We start from the raw sequence: 17,589 nt of genomic DNA, 5'->3' as shown, positions 1-17,589 counted from the left end.
ACAGAGAGGGAGGAGGATGCTGAGCACAACAGAAACCAGGGGTGAGCAGCCGTGTTATTGTGGGCCTTAAACCTGAGAGAAACAGTGGTTCGTGGACTGAAAACTGATTTTTAGCCCCAAGATTATCTCAAACTCCTGATGATCACGGAAGAAAAAAAGTAATCAGAGCTGGATCGGCTTTCTGGTTAAAAATATTCTCTGCCCATTGACTGGATGTTTCTATTCAGGTCCATGGGAGAAGGGATAAGTCTGGAGCCCAAAACACAGCAAGGGCAAGGTAGGTCAGACATAACCTACCATTCTTTACATCTACAGCAGTCCCATTTTCTAGTCCCACACTGCACAGAGCAGAAAGTCTCCTCTAGGGACTGGAGAAAAGTGAGGGACTTCTCAGTCACAGAAGCTTAAAGGTAAAATGTGTTTAGCATCAGATTAAAAAACTCATGTCAGGTCCCTGCTCACATCCACCCATTAATCTGCTCTTGAGACATTTTGTACCTGAGAAACATGCAGAGTAAAGGCAGATGCAGGAGGAATCCCAGTCAGATTAGTTCAGATCTCATGTTTCCATTTGCACCTGGCTGCATCATGGACCAGGACCAACAAATCTGTCCCTGAGGGCTCTAAAGTGACCCCTAGGACTGCTCAGCCCAGGAAGAGGGTAAAATTCCTTGATGAGAGAGTGGGCTTAGGTGTTCTCCAGTCACTACAGGCTGCTAGATGACTTAACTCTTCCCTATGACAATAGCTATGATTCAGGAACAAAGTTGGTTTGCATTTTGTTATTAAACACTTAAAATACGTGCCTGGGAAGGAGCTCACAAAGCACATGCAGGCACTACATGCCCACTCACATGCAAGCAAAGGAGATAGGGTAAACTGAGAAAAATGGTTGGTACTTCTCTCCATGGGACTGCAAGACTCGTGAGCTGACGCTCTTAGGAAGGAGATGCAGATTGGCATTGTCACTCCACTGGGGAAACTAATCCTATGTGACTCAGAATAACATATCACAACCCACTGAAGCCAAGTCAAGGCCATAACATTACTGCCAAAAAGGGAACACAGCTTCCTTATACAGACAGGTTCCTTTCTACATGTCTATCCCTTCCCTGGCCTCACCAAGAACTTCAGTTTTTCCCATGTTGGTTTTCAGCAAGATCAGCAAAGCTGGTCAAGATCCCAGCCACCAAAGTACCAGCAGCAGCACCAGAGAACCAGCAAAAGCTTCCTGTGTGACTCACAGCAAATGCATGCCCAGCCACCTTCCTGCCTGAACAGAGGCTTAAAAAGTACCTCCTCACAGCTGCTCTGAGAAGTAATTCAGCTATGGAGGCTCCACTCCTGGGGACCCTGGGATTAACCCTGGACATGTGGCCTGAGACTTCCCAGAAAAAGATCCTGCTGCTTCACCCAAACCCTAAGCCTGCCTTGCTTTCTCCTCTTAAAGGATGTACATGGGGTGCTCAGGTGTGTCTGATAACGAGGGACAGGACCATGGAGATGAGCGCAGTGGCTTTCCACAAGTGTCTTTAGTAATCAAATTAAAGAGAAGGCTTGGGTAGGAGAAGTCCTGGGACACCTTTTGGAGAGGTGCAGTGCTGCAGCAGCTGCATGTAGGCTATGCTCCTCTTTGGTCCCTCCTGAGGCGGTCTGAGCTGGAGCAGCCCCAGGTTTTCCCTGGACTGTGTTTTAGGAAGTTGGGCTCCTGGAAATGTTTTCCACTTTATCCAGAATGCTTTTAGTTTTGATTCAATATTAATACTTAAAAAGAAAGGCTGTAATAGGACTGTTACATGTGCCAAGGCACTTTGGGATACTCCCCCCACAGCCCAGTAGGAACAGGGAAGCTTTTCTATGTGTGACGATCTCCATAACTCTGTATCAAAAGGCAAAAAGGCTGGGTACACCCATACCAATGCCTGTTCTTCTAAGGCACTCCCACAAGATAGATAACAGTGTTTCCCTTGTAGCCCCTTGCTCCCTGTGTCTGTCCCCAGATATTGCCTCTGTCACCTTTCACGGATGTATCCTGTGCTGTTTCTCCTGAGAGAACAGTGCGGGTGGACGTGACATATCGTGTGCACCCGTCTCTTGCCATCTACTCCCACCAGTTCAGGATGGAAAAGAAGAAATCAGTGATTTAGGGAGGTCATGTAATGAGCAGACAGGCAGGAAAGGAAAGGTTATGGCAGAGTCACTGGGCAGTTTCGAGAGACTGCCTTTGCATACGTATCAGAGCTTGTTTCATAGTGCAAAAAAAATACTGGTTTTGCTTCTAGAAGACAACGTGCAAAGGGCTGTAGAAAGCTGGGGACAGTGCAGAGCCCTGCACTGAATCTCAAGGCCTGAATGAAGCAGATGGGCAAAGCATCATGCAGGTTAAGGCAGGACCAGTTCTGCTGGCAGTCTTGAGACAGCCTGCCTTTGACACATTCAGTCCTAGCAGTGTTTTATCCCTGTCTCATGGGGAAAAACAAATAACAAATCTCCCCGGGTTGCCGCCTCGCTGTTTCTGCACAGCGGGCGCTGCTATCGGCTGCAGGCAGCAGCAGGCAGCAGCAGGCAGGGCTCAGCGCTTGCTGCCAGCCTGTGTTTACTCCTCGCACCACAGCTCTCCCCAGCTCTGTTTCCTTTGCAGTTTCACACCTCACTCCCTTTCATCACATTAGGCTGAGGTGACCACTTCCCCTCTGCCTTCCCTTGCAGCCGCAGTGCCGAGCGTTGCCTTCACCTGCCTGAGTTACCTGCAGGCTGTGCAAATAAAATCATTCCTGTGATGACAAACATGCCCATATTTCTGGCTCACCTTGGGACAACTCTCACTCAGCTTATGTCCCTGTGTCCTTGCAGTCTAATCAGGTAAGGTGGGAGGCAAGCTACCCCCCCCCCGTAACAATGGACAGATCTAATAGTATCAGGCTTTGATTATTTTTATTTCCTATTAGCAGTGAATTTAACCCCGCAAAAAAAAAGCCGATCGGGGGAAACCTGGGCACCCTGCTCTCTGTCTGTAATATAGGCAGCCCTGAAATACGTGGCAGTGCAGCAGAGCACGTTTCAAGACCTGCCCCCTGTGTGCTCATGCTCATCAGTGCTGTTGCCAGGCAGACTTTCATCTCCCACATCTGCAAAGAAACTAAAGAAAATACATTAAATTAAAAATTCAAAAATTGTTGCTCTCCTCACAGCAGCAGGGGGACAAAATTGCTGGAGATCTTGGATGGTGAAGCCCAGGATGCAGGTCCTATCTGAAGATCCTGCTCAGCTTTCCCAGCTGCTGGCAGAGCCCAGGGATGGTGGCCAAGCAAAAGAAGAGGATCTGGAAGATGCGGAAGGAGCGTTACCACTTGCCAGGCCCTGGTGTTGTCACAAGCCCATGTTCTCTGGATGGCTACAAGTACCCTTGCCGGCAGGCACCACCAGTTCCATTTCCTGCTCACTGCCCCTCAAAAAATAAATCTCCGAGTGAATTTACTGCCTCTGGAAATACATGGATATGAGACATGAAGGCAGATGTAGCTTGGGCAGGAGTCAAGGATGCAGGCGCCATGTCTCTGCCAAACCACCTCGACCCTGCTCTGCCATCCCTGGAGCCAAGGACCTTGCTGAGCACCAGCACTTCACAGAGGCTTGCAAGGGAGCTAGAGATACTTGTTTTGGATATCAAGTTTAAAAAAAATAATGTCCCAATGCCCATTCCTTTCAGCAAGGATGCAGAAGTCAGACTGAGGATTTGCGTGTAAATGTCTTGAATAAGAGAAGCCCCCTGACTGGGTGGTTGTGGAGTAGTAGGATAATTTATTTTCCCTTGAACACTGAGTTTACTTTCATATAATGCTGGTGGGAGGTTTTGAAAGACACTTTCCACTTCAGCACCCCTGTGGGTGGACGGGCCTGCTGCAAGGGATGGGACTTTCCTCCACAGCAGCCATGGGCTGCCCCAGCGCTCAAGGCTGGGACGTGCTCCATTTGCCAGAGCAGCAAAGGCACACCAGCGAAGATCAGTGTCCACACAGATGGGTGGCCAGGCACGTTTAATCATTTGCCCTTCAACAGCCTTGGTTATTCAAGATCTCAAAGCCCCGGACTGATACAGATAAATGAAGTCTCCAGTTGACTGTGTGTGGTGAATAAGAGTCATTAATTACCCTGACACACAGAACAAAGATCCTGACACAGAGATTGCCCCAAACCCAACAGCATGTCATCGTCAGAGCTGCAGGAGGGAGAGCCGGGGCTGGGACCCACTCTGCTCATGCCGACCTCAGACAGCTGTGCTTCCCAGTGCGCTGCAGCCCACAAGGAGCTCCGGTGGCTGCCACAGATATTTCCCATTCCTGGAGCATCGCTGTGGAGGGTGATGGCTGGGTAATGAGTTTCTTTAGTCTTGCCTGAATGCTTTCGTCTCTGCAGACACAATTTCTCAGCGTTAGGCACCAAAGAGCAGATGAGTAGCTGATTACACACTACTCTGCCCTGAACACAAATCTCAACAATTAGCAGGACTTATTCCAGGTGATACATGTCTCTGAATAATGATCATTTCTGTGCTCATCTCTCTACCAACCCCAGTTCTGCAAACACAAGAAAAAGCCCCAGGAACTGTCAAAAACCTCTTAAAATCTTCTTGGCATAACAAAGCCCAAGAGCACAGCACTGAAAGATCTCAACTCTTTGGACTCCTTGCCCGTACCACTTTGCAATGATGATGCCTGGGGCAAAGTGATGAGACCCCGATCGCTCTTTTTACCTCTCTCTGCTGACCCAGCTGGCAGCATGAAGTGAAGGAGTAACTTCAACAGTGAAGGAGTAGCTGGTCCTGCCAGAAGACAGTAGGTCATCATCAGGAAAGAGGGCTGGCCAAGTGTCACATTTCCATGTCCCTCTTAGTTTGGTGCACCAATAAGTGGTGTAGAGCAGCTGAGTGGGTGTGAAGGATAATCCCATTCTAAAAGCTGACTGAAGATTAGAAAGCAAATAAAATCTCCACCGCTGGTAAATAACAGCAGCGATGTCTCTGTGCAGCTCAAGTGACTGAAGCCTGTGGTTGTTGCACACCAACTTTTCGTTCCCAACCCTGCCCAAGAGCAGGTTGAGCACGTTACCAAGACGAAAGAAAAGCCTGGCCAGGAGCAGGTGCCTTCCTGTGCAGAGACACATCTTGCTGAGGAAGGAGGCAAGTTGTTTCATATGAAGGCACCTACCCCCTAGCAAATGGAGGATGCTGGAGGACCCCTCACGGCCCAGTCTGGGTGTAGTTCACCAAGTTAAATAACCTAATCCAGGTGTAGTAAGAGGAACCTGATGTGGCAGAAACAGGTTCTGTATCTGATAACAGCAAATCCCAGAGGGAGTGGGAAAAGCAATTTGACAAAGCACAATAAAGACCAACAGCAGAGAGGGTAATAATTTGTATTTCAGTAGAGCATCTTTTGTGGCAAAGGATACAAGTGATTTAGCCACTGTTTGAAATTCAGCCACCTCTGGAGTGTAACATAGCCATGCACGACATCTGACATTGCCTTAGTGTTGATGTGTTTGTTAATATGCAAATTGCTAATCAGTATATCTTTGAAAGGTTATTGCAGAGTCAGATAATAAATCAGCCCTATGTAATGCTTAATATCTTAATGACGACAGTGTCAAAACCTCAGAGCCATGGCACATTTATACATACACATGCCTCTGTGTGTGTATTTCATTCTTACACACACAATAAAACTACGTTCTTGTGCAAAAGGAAGACTGAAGGAAAGAAATAGAAAATGGCCTCTGTGGCCCCCTTTACTGATGTTACAGCTATACTTAGATTTATTTCTACCTTTTCTCCTCTCTTTTTTATATTCTGCCTGTGAAAAGGAAAGCTGGATTCCCCAGCTGATTGGGAAAACATAACAAGGCGTTTCACCAGGAGGTGTGTGCAGGCAAAGACTGAAACACATGGATTCCTGCAGCTTCCTATACAGGAGGCCTTTGGCCAGGGCAACATTGGAAAATCAGAATTAATGTTGTACAGCTTCAGGGATGGATAGTGCAGCCAGCACTGGTACCGTTGGCTCTATCCTCTTGAGCTGCTCTTGGCTGGAAAGTTGTCATGCAAGGCAAAGGGATTTGGGAATTAAGCTGCCTGTTCTCCTTTCCTGTGGTTTATTTTTGCTGCACTTCGACTAAGTGGGCCTACAGGTTTATGAGCTCTGGACCACGCTCCTGTGGTGGGAGGGAGGATGGTGCTGGGAGTGGGCAAGAACACATTCACCCACCTCCTAATTCCAGCTTTTCCCCAGGGGATTTAACCTCATTTTTTCAGCACCCACAATGCCTTGAAAGTAGAAAGCAAATGAAAGGGCAACGTGAGCACTCTTGCCATGGCCAAGTGGTTTAAGATTACCTGATTTTATCCCCTCCCTTAACCCATTCCTTGCTCTGGCTGCTCCATGCTGCCGCTGGCTCTCCCATCTAATCGCAGCCCCCTGGCCCCTCCAGGTGTGACCCTGAGCTACCAGCCCTGCAGACACCCCCGCCAGCCCTGCATGTCCTTCCCCATTGCAGAGGTATTACCAGCAGTGCTTGTTTCGGCTTGTTGGGGTTCCTGCACAGCATCCGTCATCACTACATGAAGAAATACTTTATATTTATGGCTGGTTTTTCACTCACTGCCAGTAAAGGCAGTTCAGTCTCACTCTGTAACAGCATCATTTCCAAAGGAGGTGCCACTGCCTCCAGTGCACGCTTTTGCCAGCAAGCGTTTTGACTTTCCGCCAAATATTTAAGTGACCTTATGGCAGGATTCGAAGGCTGGGCTTTGGAGCTCCACCACCTGCTGTCCCTGAGGGCCTCTATTCTCCCCTCCACCGCCTCCTTCATATATTTTTGTTCAGCATCTCTGCTTGCAGGATTGCCTGAGACATTAAAAAGAAATACCTTCCCTACTAAGACACTCTGTAGTAACAAGGAACTTGATCTCACATAAAAATTGGGATGTTCTGAGAACCGTTTTAATTTCTGCTAATCGGCAGATGAAAAATGAATTACTTCAGATGTCATGTCCTACTGCACGAGTCTTGTAACGTTTGTAAAAGCCATAGCAGAGTTACCCGGTAATTGAAGGGCTCTACATGAGTGAATGTTGTAATTGCATATTCTTCTCCTCAAGTCCAGGAGGCAGAAAGGAAAAGCGGATCAGGCCACGTCTTAATGAAACAGCCTAGTCCTGCAGCGTTACCAAAGCTAAAAGTAAACAAGCCATATTCATTATTTTATATTGCAGCCGCGGCAGCCCTGTGTGTGTGATGTGCTGTCTCCCACTTTGTCCCTCTGCCACTTCTGCTTTCAACCCTCTCCCTAGTGTCTTTGTCCCCGATGGCAGCTGGCACCCCTGCACCCTGGGTGCACCGAGGCCAGTGGCCACACCTGTCCCTTTGCCACCCCACATGGCAGGAGACACAAACAGCTTTGTGGGGTTTCTATCCCTAAACTGGTCATCTTGACCAGCCTAAGTGGAGCAGGAAAAGCTTCTGCATAACCATCCCCATCCAGAGCCACTGGGCAGCCCCTCCTGCCAAATCTTTGTCTCCACTCCCAGCTGGGAAATGCTGCCTTTGGGTACTGGGAACGCTTCTGTCTGCACCTTATTATTGGCTTCTACTTACTGAAAGCGCACGCAGCTCCCCCAGTTCCCCACCCTGCTGCCCTCAGTCCTGGCTGGGGGTCACTTGAGGGTCCAATGGCAAACAGGAACCCCCAAATCCTGCAGTACTGGTATTTTCCTCTGACCCATGTTGATGAGCTGATGGTACCGGCACGAATCGTCTCTTAAGCGGTAGCTGCACTTTTGGAAGGAGCGTCTCACTGCTGTAAGGCTGCCAGCAGCACCTGGTCATTTTCTCGTTTGGGAAGATGAGACAAATGTTACAGAATAAAGATTTTCTCAGTTCTTATGTTGAAGGGGTTTTCAGCTTTCTTGGGGCAGGGGAGGAGGGGGAAGGAAAAAAATCTATTGCTTTGTTTGTTTCACTGTCTTTAAAAGTGGGATCTATCATCTGGAGGGTCAAATCATCATCCATTTCTGTGGATTTTCCATGGCTGCTCCTCAGCGGCTGATGCCATAATGTTTTCTGAAATGGCCATTAGCTGAGTATCTTTATGAACAGCTTCCCAGGGAAGTAGCTGCAAAGTTCAATTTGCTGAATTATGAGCACATCTCTGATAAGAATTGCATTATATGGTACTTGCATGCTGAAAGCATTAACTTTATGCTTCAAACTTTTAAAATACGCATTGATGGATCTGGTGAGGACTGAAGAAGTAGAAAGGTGAAGGTCCCCAAGGATTAGAGATAATAAGGAATAATTGCTACCTTTTTTTTTTTTTTTCCATGGGAAAGAAGTGGTATATTTAGAAGAATTCTATTTAGCTGAGGCTTTTTCACTAGAAAAATCCATTTATACAAAAAAAAAAAAAAAAAATGAAAAACCTCTCTAATTGGTTGAAAATTTATTACAACCACCCATAACTTAAGGGCACCTGATTTGTGCTGAAGAGCTGTTTGGCTTCATGGAGTTGCATGAGATTTACTTGGCATACTAGGGAACAAAACTGAGCTCACCTGAGCACACAGAATAAATCTAAGTATTGTCTGAAATACTTTTATTTTTTAATTAAGAAGAAGCAGAGTGAAACAACAGTGGGTTTATCTTTCAGAATAGACCAGAGCGTTCTATCTCACAAAATGGATGTGGTCTACGGTAAACCTGCAGAAGTTTAAAGCCTCGATACTTGGGGTGAAAGCTCGAGAGCTTCAGACTGGGACGCTTCTTCTCTGGGATGCTGAGACAGCTCCCGTTCTGTATTCAGGACGAGCCTGGAGCTGAAGTTGCTCCAACAGCCAAGTGCTCAGGGGTGCTCAGGTGTCTTGATTTCACATGTGCAGCACTGTGATTTCTGTGCACAGAAGCCTCCTCACTTAATTGGTGCTATTATCACACCTGATGAGGCACAGCAGGTGATATTTGAGATGCTTGCCTTTTCATTCCTTGCAACTGAGCAACATTTAGTAAGAATTACTTAAATCAGCTGATCAAAAACACATTCAATGACATTAGGATGAAGTGGGCTCTGGAACACCTAAGCAAAGTTATTTTTCTTGTGGAAATCCTTCTGTAGAGAGAAAAGCAAATAAATCCCAGTATGATCTATATATTGTAGGCTTTCTGCTCCTTGAGCTATCAGTAAGTAATTCCTGAAAATCCTTTGTTATTCCATATTTCAGGCAAGGGTTGACTTTGTTCTGGTGGAACAGGTTTTTGCAAACCTTTTCTACTTGTATTTTGATGGCATAGCTGAGACCATCCAAGCGCCGGTAGGATAGCTGGGGGAGCAAGGGCAGGCAGTGGTGCAGCTGGGCTCGACCAGCACGTCCCTGTGCAGCTGGGACATCCTGGTGTCTGCCTCCCCGTGCCAGAGAAACGGGGTGGGGGTGCCGTTTGCAGCTGTGACTTTGATGGTGATGCATGTAGGCAGTGGCATGGTCCTTTGTGGCATTGGTCCACCAGTTGCTGTTTCTATTGAACGGGCACTAAGCACTGGTTCTTGAAACTGGCTTTTCACCCCCTAGGAAGGTTGTCCTCTGACTTTAAGAAATTAATTTGTGTGGAGTTTGGCTACCCAAAAGGGCCGATGCTGAAAAGACAAGACGGTGGGGCTGTAAAGGGGCAAAGTATGAAGCTTGGTGCGGTGGTCAGAGCAGGGGGCAAGTCACCTCCAACCCATGGTCACCTGGGAGGTGGGCAAGCTCCTCCAGTCCATATGGAGTGGACCACAATGCTGCATCCCACAGAGGTGTGAGGGCCTGATGGGGTACAGCAGGGAGACACCACCCAAATGCCTGGATTCTGCAGACCGAGGGCTTGCATTTCGCTGATAAACAAAGCAAGAGATGCTGCTGGCACAAACAAAGGTGATGAACACCTGCAGAAAGTCAGGGCACATGTTTTCTCCTCTCTGAAGTCAGTAGAGCCCTTTGCTGTGTCGCACAGTGCAGAACAGCCCGGTCTGCTGGACACAAGGCAGGATCAGTCCTAGCTTCTTCTCTTTGGTTTCAGTGGTGACAGCAACATGTCCCCCGCTGTGTTATTTGCTCCGAGGACAACTACTGGGTCATGACTCCTGTTCAGAGGAATGTCCTCCCAGAACAGCCTGTCTGTTGGCGTGACCTGCACACAGAGACAGATCTCAGCATCTTCTGTCTCAGTCAAAGGGACCCTTAGGGACTGTCCAGCCCTCTGAGTCCCCCAGCATTGGCTGTGCCAGGTGAGAACCAGACCCCAGCATCCCTGGGCATGAGGACAGCTTTCCGTGCTGTGCCCTTTTCACTGCTGAGTGGGACTTACCTCATAGGGCTCTCTGCCCTTCACTTTTCACTAGCCTGAAATTGAGGTCCTCTGTAGCCCATTGCACAAAAAATGCACTGTGATACTCTGTTTATCACAAAAATGTATGCTTTCTGTTCCTTTGAAGTACTTTTCCTTAAAGGAAATTGACGTCAAACCATGAGACACCTGTAGCAGCTCCCTTTGGTCTTTACCAGTGGTGGCAGGGATGTGCCCAGAGCTGGTGGATTGTGCCTGCCTGTGGGCAAACACATGGGCAAGTTACTGTCAGCTGAATGTTGAAACAGCCCTAGCCAAAATCAAGCCCTTTTTTCCCTTATTTTTTTTACCCTTATTGTGGGTAGAACCACATCCAAATATTTCACATTAAATTCCTCAACATTTCTGCTCTGCTTTTCTGTTTCCGAGGCATTGCACAAAGGAGTGATAGCTCACATTAAGCTCCATGGAGCTGTGTTCAGTCACCTTTCCCTGGAAATCAGTGAAGGAGCGAGGGCACTGCTCCAGACTGTTCTGAGGATGAGTCATGGCAGCTGACTGAGGGAGGCAGAGCCGCTCTCTAATGCACTGGGCTTTCTGTGCTGAGGACTTCTCAAGTCGCTGCTCCTTTTTTTTCTCCTTGAGTTTTTATTCCTGGTCTTTCTTTGTCTCTCGCCCGCCCTTCTACCTTGGAGAGCTCTTTAAGATTTTAGCAATTAAAGGGGGAAAAAAGCCATCTTTTTTTCTGCTCCCTGGTGGGGTCATGAGCTGATCTGTGTTGCAGAGGAGACCTGTTCCTGCTGCTGCCCAGCCGAGTCCCTTGCACCATTGCTTATCCTGTGGGAAAGGTGGATTATGAGGTTGCCCTCAGGCTTTTTTGATGTGGCATCACAGGAGCACATGAGCAGCACTGTGAGGGTCTTGCTTTTGAACTTTCCACTCAGAGGTGACAGAGAAGGAGCAGGGCAATTTGGTAAAGAGAGCAGCCAACACCATGGTGTGGCTCAGGGGCCTTTTGGGCTTTCCTGTGCTCTGCTGACTGGGACACAGCTCCGGGATGGGGACCGGCCAGACTCCTCTCTCCAAAATCCTCGCACTGTTGTTGTGCACAGGGGCATGGGGGGTTTTCCTGCTGTCTGCCTCTGACACAGCTTAGCCTCCTGAGTCATCTGCTTTAACCAAAATGAACATCTTTTGGCTTAAAACATGGGTGAACTTCACCGATGCCATGGTGAGCAGGCCAGGTGGGGTGATGAGCCTTTAGCTCTGCAGCAACAAAAAGTCACAGAAACCCTGTGGGGATCAATAAGGTTCAGAAAAAAAAGTCTCCCTTCCTTCCCTCGTCTCAGTCCTAGTCCCAAATTCTGAGCTGCCACCCCCCAGCTCTGTCTGTCCATGCATCTGTCTGTCCCAGAGGCAGTGACAGGCACAAAACACTGGAGATGGGCAGGAGATGAGATGGCTTAAAATTCCCTTTGGCTGTGGGCAGCAGCTGCTCAGACAGAAAGTCACATAGCTCATAGTATTGGTGGGACGAATTTTCCTGCAGAAAGGGGCTGTGGAGTGGGCCCCACTGTGCCCTCCCTGCAGCTGTGGCTGCAGCTTTTGTGTTTTCATCAGAGAGGTGCAGAAAAGCCCCAGCAGCCTCCTTGCAGTGCTCCTTGCAGGTGCTGCGGCAGCAGCCTCCGTGGGCGGAAAGGCAATTTGTGCTGTTTTTGGAGGATCGGGATCTCTGCAGATGTGATGGCTTTTCAGACATGTCTTGCCCTAGAACAAAAATTGGGTCTTATCTCAGGACCTTGTGAAATGTATCCCTTTCCTGCCTAGCACCCACATTTCCAGGCAGCCCCAAAATACGCCTCATGGTCCCAGAGGGGTGCGTAGTGTTTTTGCTGGGTGTATTAAAGCTGAGCTGCCTTTCTACTCGCACCCAGCCTGTAGGCAGAGGGATGCTTGTATTTTGTGGCTAGATTAGTCATTGCCCTGTTGGAGATAAGTGCCCTATTCGCAGGGCTGCCAGAACAGCTAATATCCATCGAAAACTGCAGAAAACCAGGAAAAAGCAGAGCTGTGTCACCCCCCCGCACCCATCTCAGAGCCCCCAGAATGCCGTGCCCGGCTGTGGCTGCTCAGTCATACAGCAGGGGAGATGAGGAGCCCCAGAGAGGGACCCACACCTCTGTTGTGCCAGAGTCCTGCAGAGATGTGGTCCTGCCCCAGGGAGCTCCCAGGCCGAGATCCCACGCAGAATATGTCAGCCAGGAAGCCGCAGGCTTAAAGCCACAGCTGAGAAACAGAAATAATTGTCTAGAGCTGGATTTTTATTCAGTGCTTTATGGGACTTCATTTTCTCTTTCTGCTGGGGTCAGGGGTGCTTGTTGCCCCCAGGGCACACAGATCTTGCCTGGCATGGGGCAGCGCTGCCTCTGCGTGCTGCAGCATGCCCGGCCTTGCAAGGGAGCTGTGGAATGAGCAAGTCCTGGTCATGGAGGTGGCATAGCAGCAGTGATGGTTCCTGGGGGTGGGAAGAGAGCTGCAAGGAGTCTGGGTGATTGGTTTTTTTATAATTACTTGTATAGGTTTTCCTATAGGTTCCACAAGCTTTAGGGAGCTGCCTGGTTGCAGGAATGTTCCCCCAAATAAAACCTATTGGCAAATTGCTGCTGACACAGAAATTGGGTCCGTGCCTGGCTCTATTGGGGCATGGGGCAGATGCCACCCCGCTGCAGAGCCCCATGCACGCCCCGTGTGTCCTGTGCTGTCACAATACCATGGGGGATGTAAGCCATCTCACTCCTTGCTGGGTATAGACTCTGCATCAATCTTCCCAAGTGCTGGAGAATTTCATTCAATATACACATTCATAGGTGCTTATTATGTGTCCCTTGCTGCCTGTTGCTGGCTGGCACAGTGCTCACACACAGGAGGGTACTCAGGGAAAGAATCTGAAATGCTGGTAGTAACATAAGTGTTTAGTTTAAAAGGATTGAGGGGGAGTTCCTGTAAGTGTGTGAAGACAAAGTGATCATTAGTACATGTTTATTGAAGTTTACCAGCTCTGTAACAATGGGTTTATCTGCCATCAGACTTAATTCCTCTGTAATTGTGTTCCTAATACGGAAATCATTTGGCATTTATTTGCTATAATAAAACTTCTCACTGCATTTAAATTCAATGTGAAGTTTTAAGTGTTTTTAGGAGACTCAGTTGAAGACATGAAATTAAATGTTCCTGGTTTCCTCTTCCAAACAAGACAAACTTGCATAAATGCTAGCAGTCAAATTCATGTGTGCAGCTACTCCTGTGAGCAGTTGGAGCTGTATGTGTATACTCAGAGAGACTTGGTAGCCCTCACAGTGCAGACAGCTATTTCAGCTTCTTCTCACTGCCCTGCTCTGGCTTGGGGCACTGGTCCTGTGAGTGATACTAATGACTGATGCTGCTTTTTACACCTGAGCAGGGAAAACACACAGCTGAGGTGTTAACACACCGCAGGTGTTAAGATCACCATCAGCCATCCTGATATGCTCTACAGCTTGCACCAGTTTTCAAAATGTTTGCTTTGATAGCTGTGGTAGCAGGATGCAGTTTTTCCCAGCTGGTCTGATGCTCAGGAGGAGCCCAGGAAGTAGACGTGGGTCAGCAGAGCTGGAGAGCCCAGAAAACCAGAGTCCTGGCCCAATGACACCATTGTCCCCAGCCCTGCCATTTTCAAAGGAGATCAGGTGGGCAGATTTGCTATAGCTAATTTAAAGTTAAAAGGACAGGCCTGGAAAACACATCCCATGGCTGCCTGCTGGTGGGTGAGCAGCTGCAGCTTTGGTAGCAATGTGTGGATGTGCTCCCAGTAGTGATAAATGACAGATAAAATAGCCGGTTGAAGCACTCACACCAGCACACAGCAGGGGTGACGCTGCTCCTGACGTTGTTATTTTCTCCCTGATTATACTGGGCATCAGAAGCGAGCGCTGGCAATAATTTTTTTCCTGTCCTTTCTCAGAACTCCTCCCAGTAGCCTTAAAATAGCAAGGCCCAGATAATCATTAACCACTTTGACGTATTGCAATGGGCACAGATCAAGAATTTATAAGGAGAGGACAGAGCTGGAATAGACCCACACTCCCAGTTCATCTCCAGCAGTATTGTCCTCCTCAAGGTAAAGCCTGGCCTTGCTGCTGCTGCGCCTAGGGACACGCTTCCATCACAGCCAGAAAAAATAAGGAAGAATATTATACATAATTGCTTAATATTTTTCTCTTCCCAAAAGTAGGGAATAGTAATAATATATAGGGAAGAATACTTCTTCCGTATGTTGAGAGGGTTATAGCTGGAGCCAGAGACACCTTTTGTTTTTTGTTAACTCTGTTTTTTCCATCTTTGACATGAACCCCAATTTAGTCTTGGATAACAGCACAAAAAAGGCAGGTGCCCTGAGTCTAAAACCCACTTGATTGTTTCAGGGGTACGAGATAGTATTGAGCAAGCTGAGGATGAAGCCTGCAGCTGGGGAGCATTTCTCCACTAGTGACTGACAAAGCAGAAATGCTGCTTAGGCTGATCCAGGTGACAGGTTGTAACTCTACAAAGGAAAATTGCAAAAATAAATGTTGGGAAGTAGAACCTTCAACGGGTCTTTGGAGGGAATTGGCGAGAACACACTGGAGAATATGTGCAGAGTGGTCTTCTACAAGCCCACAGAAATGGACATGGGGATTTAATTTCCAATCCCAATTGCTGTCATCAGCACCTCATTTTGGGCTTGCTTTTGTATGTGTGTAGCTTTTAGCAAAGGTCTCTGCACAGTGAGTCCATCCTGCATATCACAGCCAATGGACTGCTCCTGAGCTTGCTGTACAGCCAGCGGAGAGATTCCTTTTCCTTTGCTGTACATAGGATTTATTACTTTAATATGTCCCTGGTGTTTATTTTTCTGCTGGTACAGGAGTGCATGTGTGCATGTGGCAGTGTTTTATGAATGCCTGCTGTGGACAGAATTGGGCTTCACAGTATGCAAAAATAGCTGTGCACCACACGCAAGTATGTAATATTTCACACGGCTGGAGAAAATGTGGTAACTTAGGTTTTTTGCTAGATTTGCAAAAATCAAAAAACTGGGGGATTCATCTCCATAGTTGGGTCCTGAGCTCTTGTAGGAGCCGGCAGGACTGTCTGAGTTAGAGCATCCCAATTAGGGAAGGGGCATTGGGTCCCCACAGCAGTGTAGGATGTTTATGGACGTCTCTTGACTCTGAAGAGACAAGCTCACATTTTTTAGACTCACTTATTACCTAACCCAAGAAGCCAACGTGAATCCAGACTGCAGCTACAGCTTTTCTCCTCTGCCTTTGCCTGGAGGCTGTTGCTCTGAGTTTCTGCTCTGTTCTGCCCTGTTCCTGATCTCCCATCACTGGTGCCTCCAGCTGCTCATTAGACAAAACCCGGGTCGCCCACTCACCCTTCTGAGCCCTGCAGGAGACCCTGGTGTGCGGTGAGGCGGAAAGGCAAGGACACTGGAGAGCTGGGAGGTTTCTGCTTTACCTGATTGGTGCTGGGATCACACTTGTGTGCTGAGGGGTGAAGCTGCTGAGAAAATAAAAGCACTGGGGACTGTGATGAGGAGGGTAGGGCAGAGGCATAGAGCAGCTATGCTTGCATCATGTTGGCTCTTAACATGGAAGAGGGGTGCAGTAGGCACAGGTTTAGCAAGCAGGGGATGAGAGGAGCTGTACTAAGCCCTGTTCCCTCCCTGTTCACGTCCTGCCCAGCAGTACATGCTCATGCGGGTTCCTTATTACACTTGTACTTGTGTCCATGTCCCAGCAAGGGGCACGAACATGCACACCTGAGCCTGCCCCACTCAAACTGCACCTCACACAGGGATTTTAAATGCCAAATATCTGCGCTGCTTCTCACATGCACCTTCCTACCATCTAATCCTTCTCCATTTCCCTTCTCCTGGCTTGTACCGCTGCACCTTTCCAGGTGAAAAAAGTTCACAGATCCTACAACCCTGCTTGCTCCTGCTCTCCCTTTGTGTGCCCTCCAGTGTGTAATGAAAACTAGTGACAGAGCTGTGCCTGGTTTTGTAACATAAACAGTTATTTACGGTTTTGCTAAATTTTCATGGAAGTTGACAGTTTTAGGTCACCTAGCTGAAACAAATGAAGTTATTAACGTGTTTGCATTAGCTTTCCTAAAAAAAGTATCACTCTTGCCCAGCATGGTGCTCAGTTCCTCTGATCCTGAGACCTGATGTGGTACCCTGAAAGCTAAGACAATTTCCCAGCAGGGTCAGCAAGAGCAGGGTCTGGTTTCCTAACCCAAGGCAGCTGGGATAGGTGTCTTTTACTGTGTCCAGCAGCTTCAGACACCAGGGCCTGATATCCTGGTGCTCCATCAGTAGTTATGATGGGGCTGATGTAGGGGTGTAAGAGAAAATATCCTCCCCCCAACACTGAAAGCATGATGCCTGCCTTCCCTGTCCCATAGATAGTCTCGTTCTGCCTTTAAAAGCTTTTAGATCTTGGATCACAGCTAAATACACTATTGGGGTCTATACTGTGGCTTTTAAACATTAAGATGTGGGGAGTAAAATCTAGTGGCTCAGTTTTTCCCTAAATAAGCAATAGCGAATGACTGTGAAATGAGCTCCTGCGCATGTGTGTGCGAAGAGAAATTTAGTCCCATGGTGAACAGGAAGACAGATGAATCGGGATAATATTGGGGTTTCATGGATGCCCTGTTTAAAGCAGCACCAGAAACAAGGGAGAGAGCCAGGAGGTTCAGTGTTTCAGCCATTCCTTAAAATGTCTGTGTGTCACAAGCCAGGACACAACTTTTTCTTCATCTTGCTTGCTTCTAGGGTGGAAATAGCCAGCCTTCCCAGCTATCTGTCAGTATGACTCACTTTTGGGACAGACTGTCTTGGGGAACTGGACAGGATAGGGGGTGAAATTTGAGGATTTTTGAGGACCAATACACACACCTCCCACCCACGGTCAGATGTGTCTCTCCAGGCATGGGAGCTCTGGGAAGGAGAGTCCCATGTCGAGCGCTGCAAGCTCCCACTGCCTGGCAAGTCCTGGTCAGTACCACGCAGCACTGGGCTCCATACAAGCCAGGTATTTGAGACCGTTATATCCCTGACAAACTCTGTTCACGTCAGCCAGAGTTATTAGAGGCAGAATGGTTGAAGGCAGCACAATTACCTAAGACAAGC

The 17,589-nt window shown here is 48.1% G+C and overlaps 1 protein-coding gene across 2 annotated transcripts in view; it reads left to right on the top strand.

Annotated features, from left to right (window-relative positions):
* Positions 1-17,589, top strand: part of MARCHF4 (membrane associated ring-CH-type finger 4) — a 99,339-nt gene that overhangs the window by 52,895 nt on the left and 28,855 nt on the right. The gene's annotated exons all lie outside the window — the stretch shown is intronic.

Source organism: Columba livia, chromosome 7, assembly GCF_036013475.1.
Source record: "Columba livia isolate bColLiv1 breed racing homer chromosome 7, bColLiv1.pat.W.v2, whole genome shotgun sequence".
In the NCBI taxonomy this organism is placed as follows: Eukaryota; Metazoa; Chordata; class Aves; order Columbiformes; family Columbidae; genus Columba; species Columba livia.
This window is presented reverse-complemented; position numbering and strand designations above follow the sequence as displayed.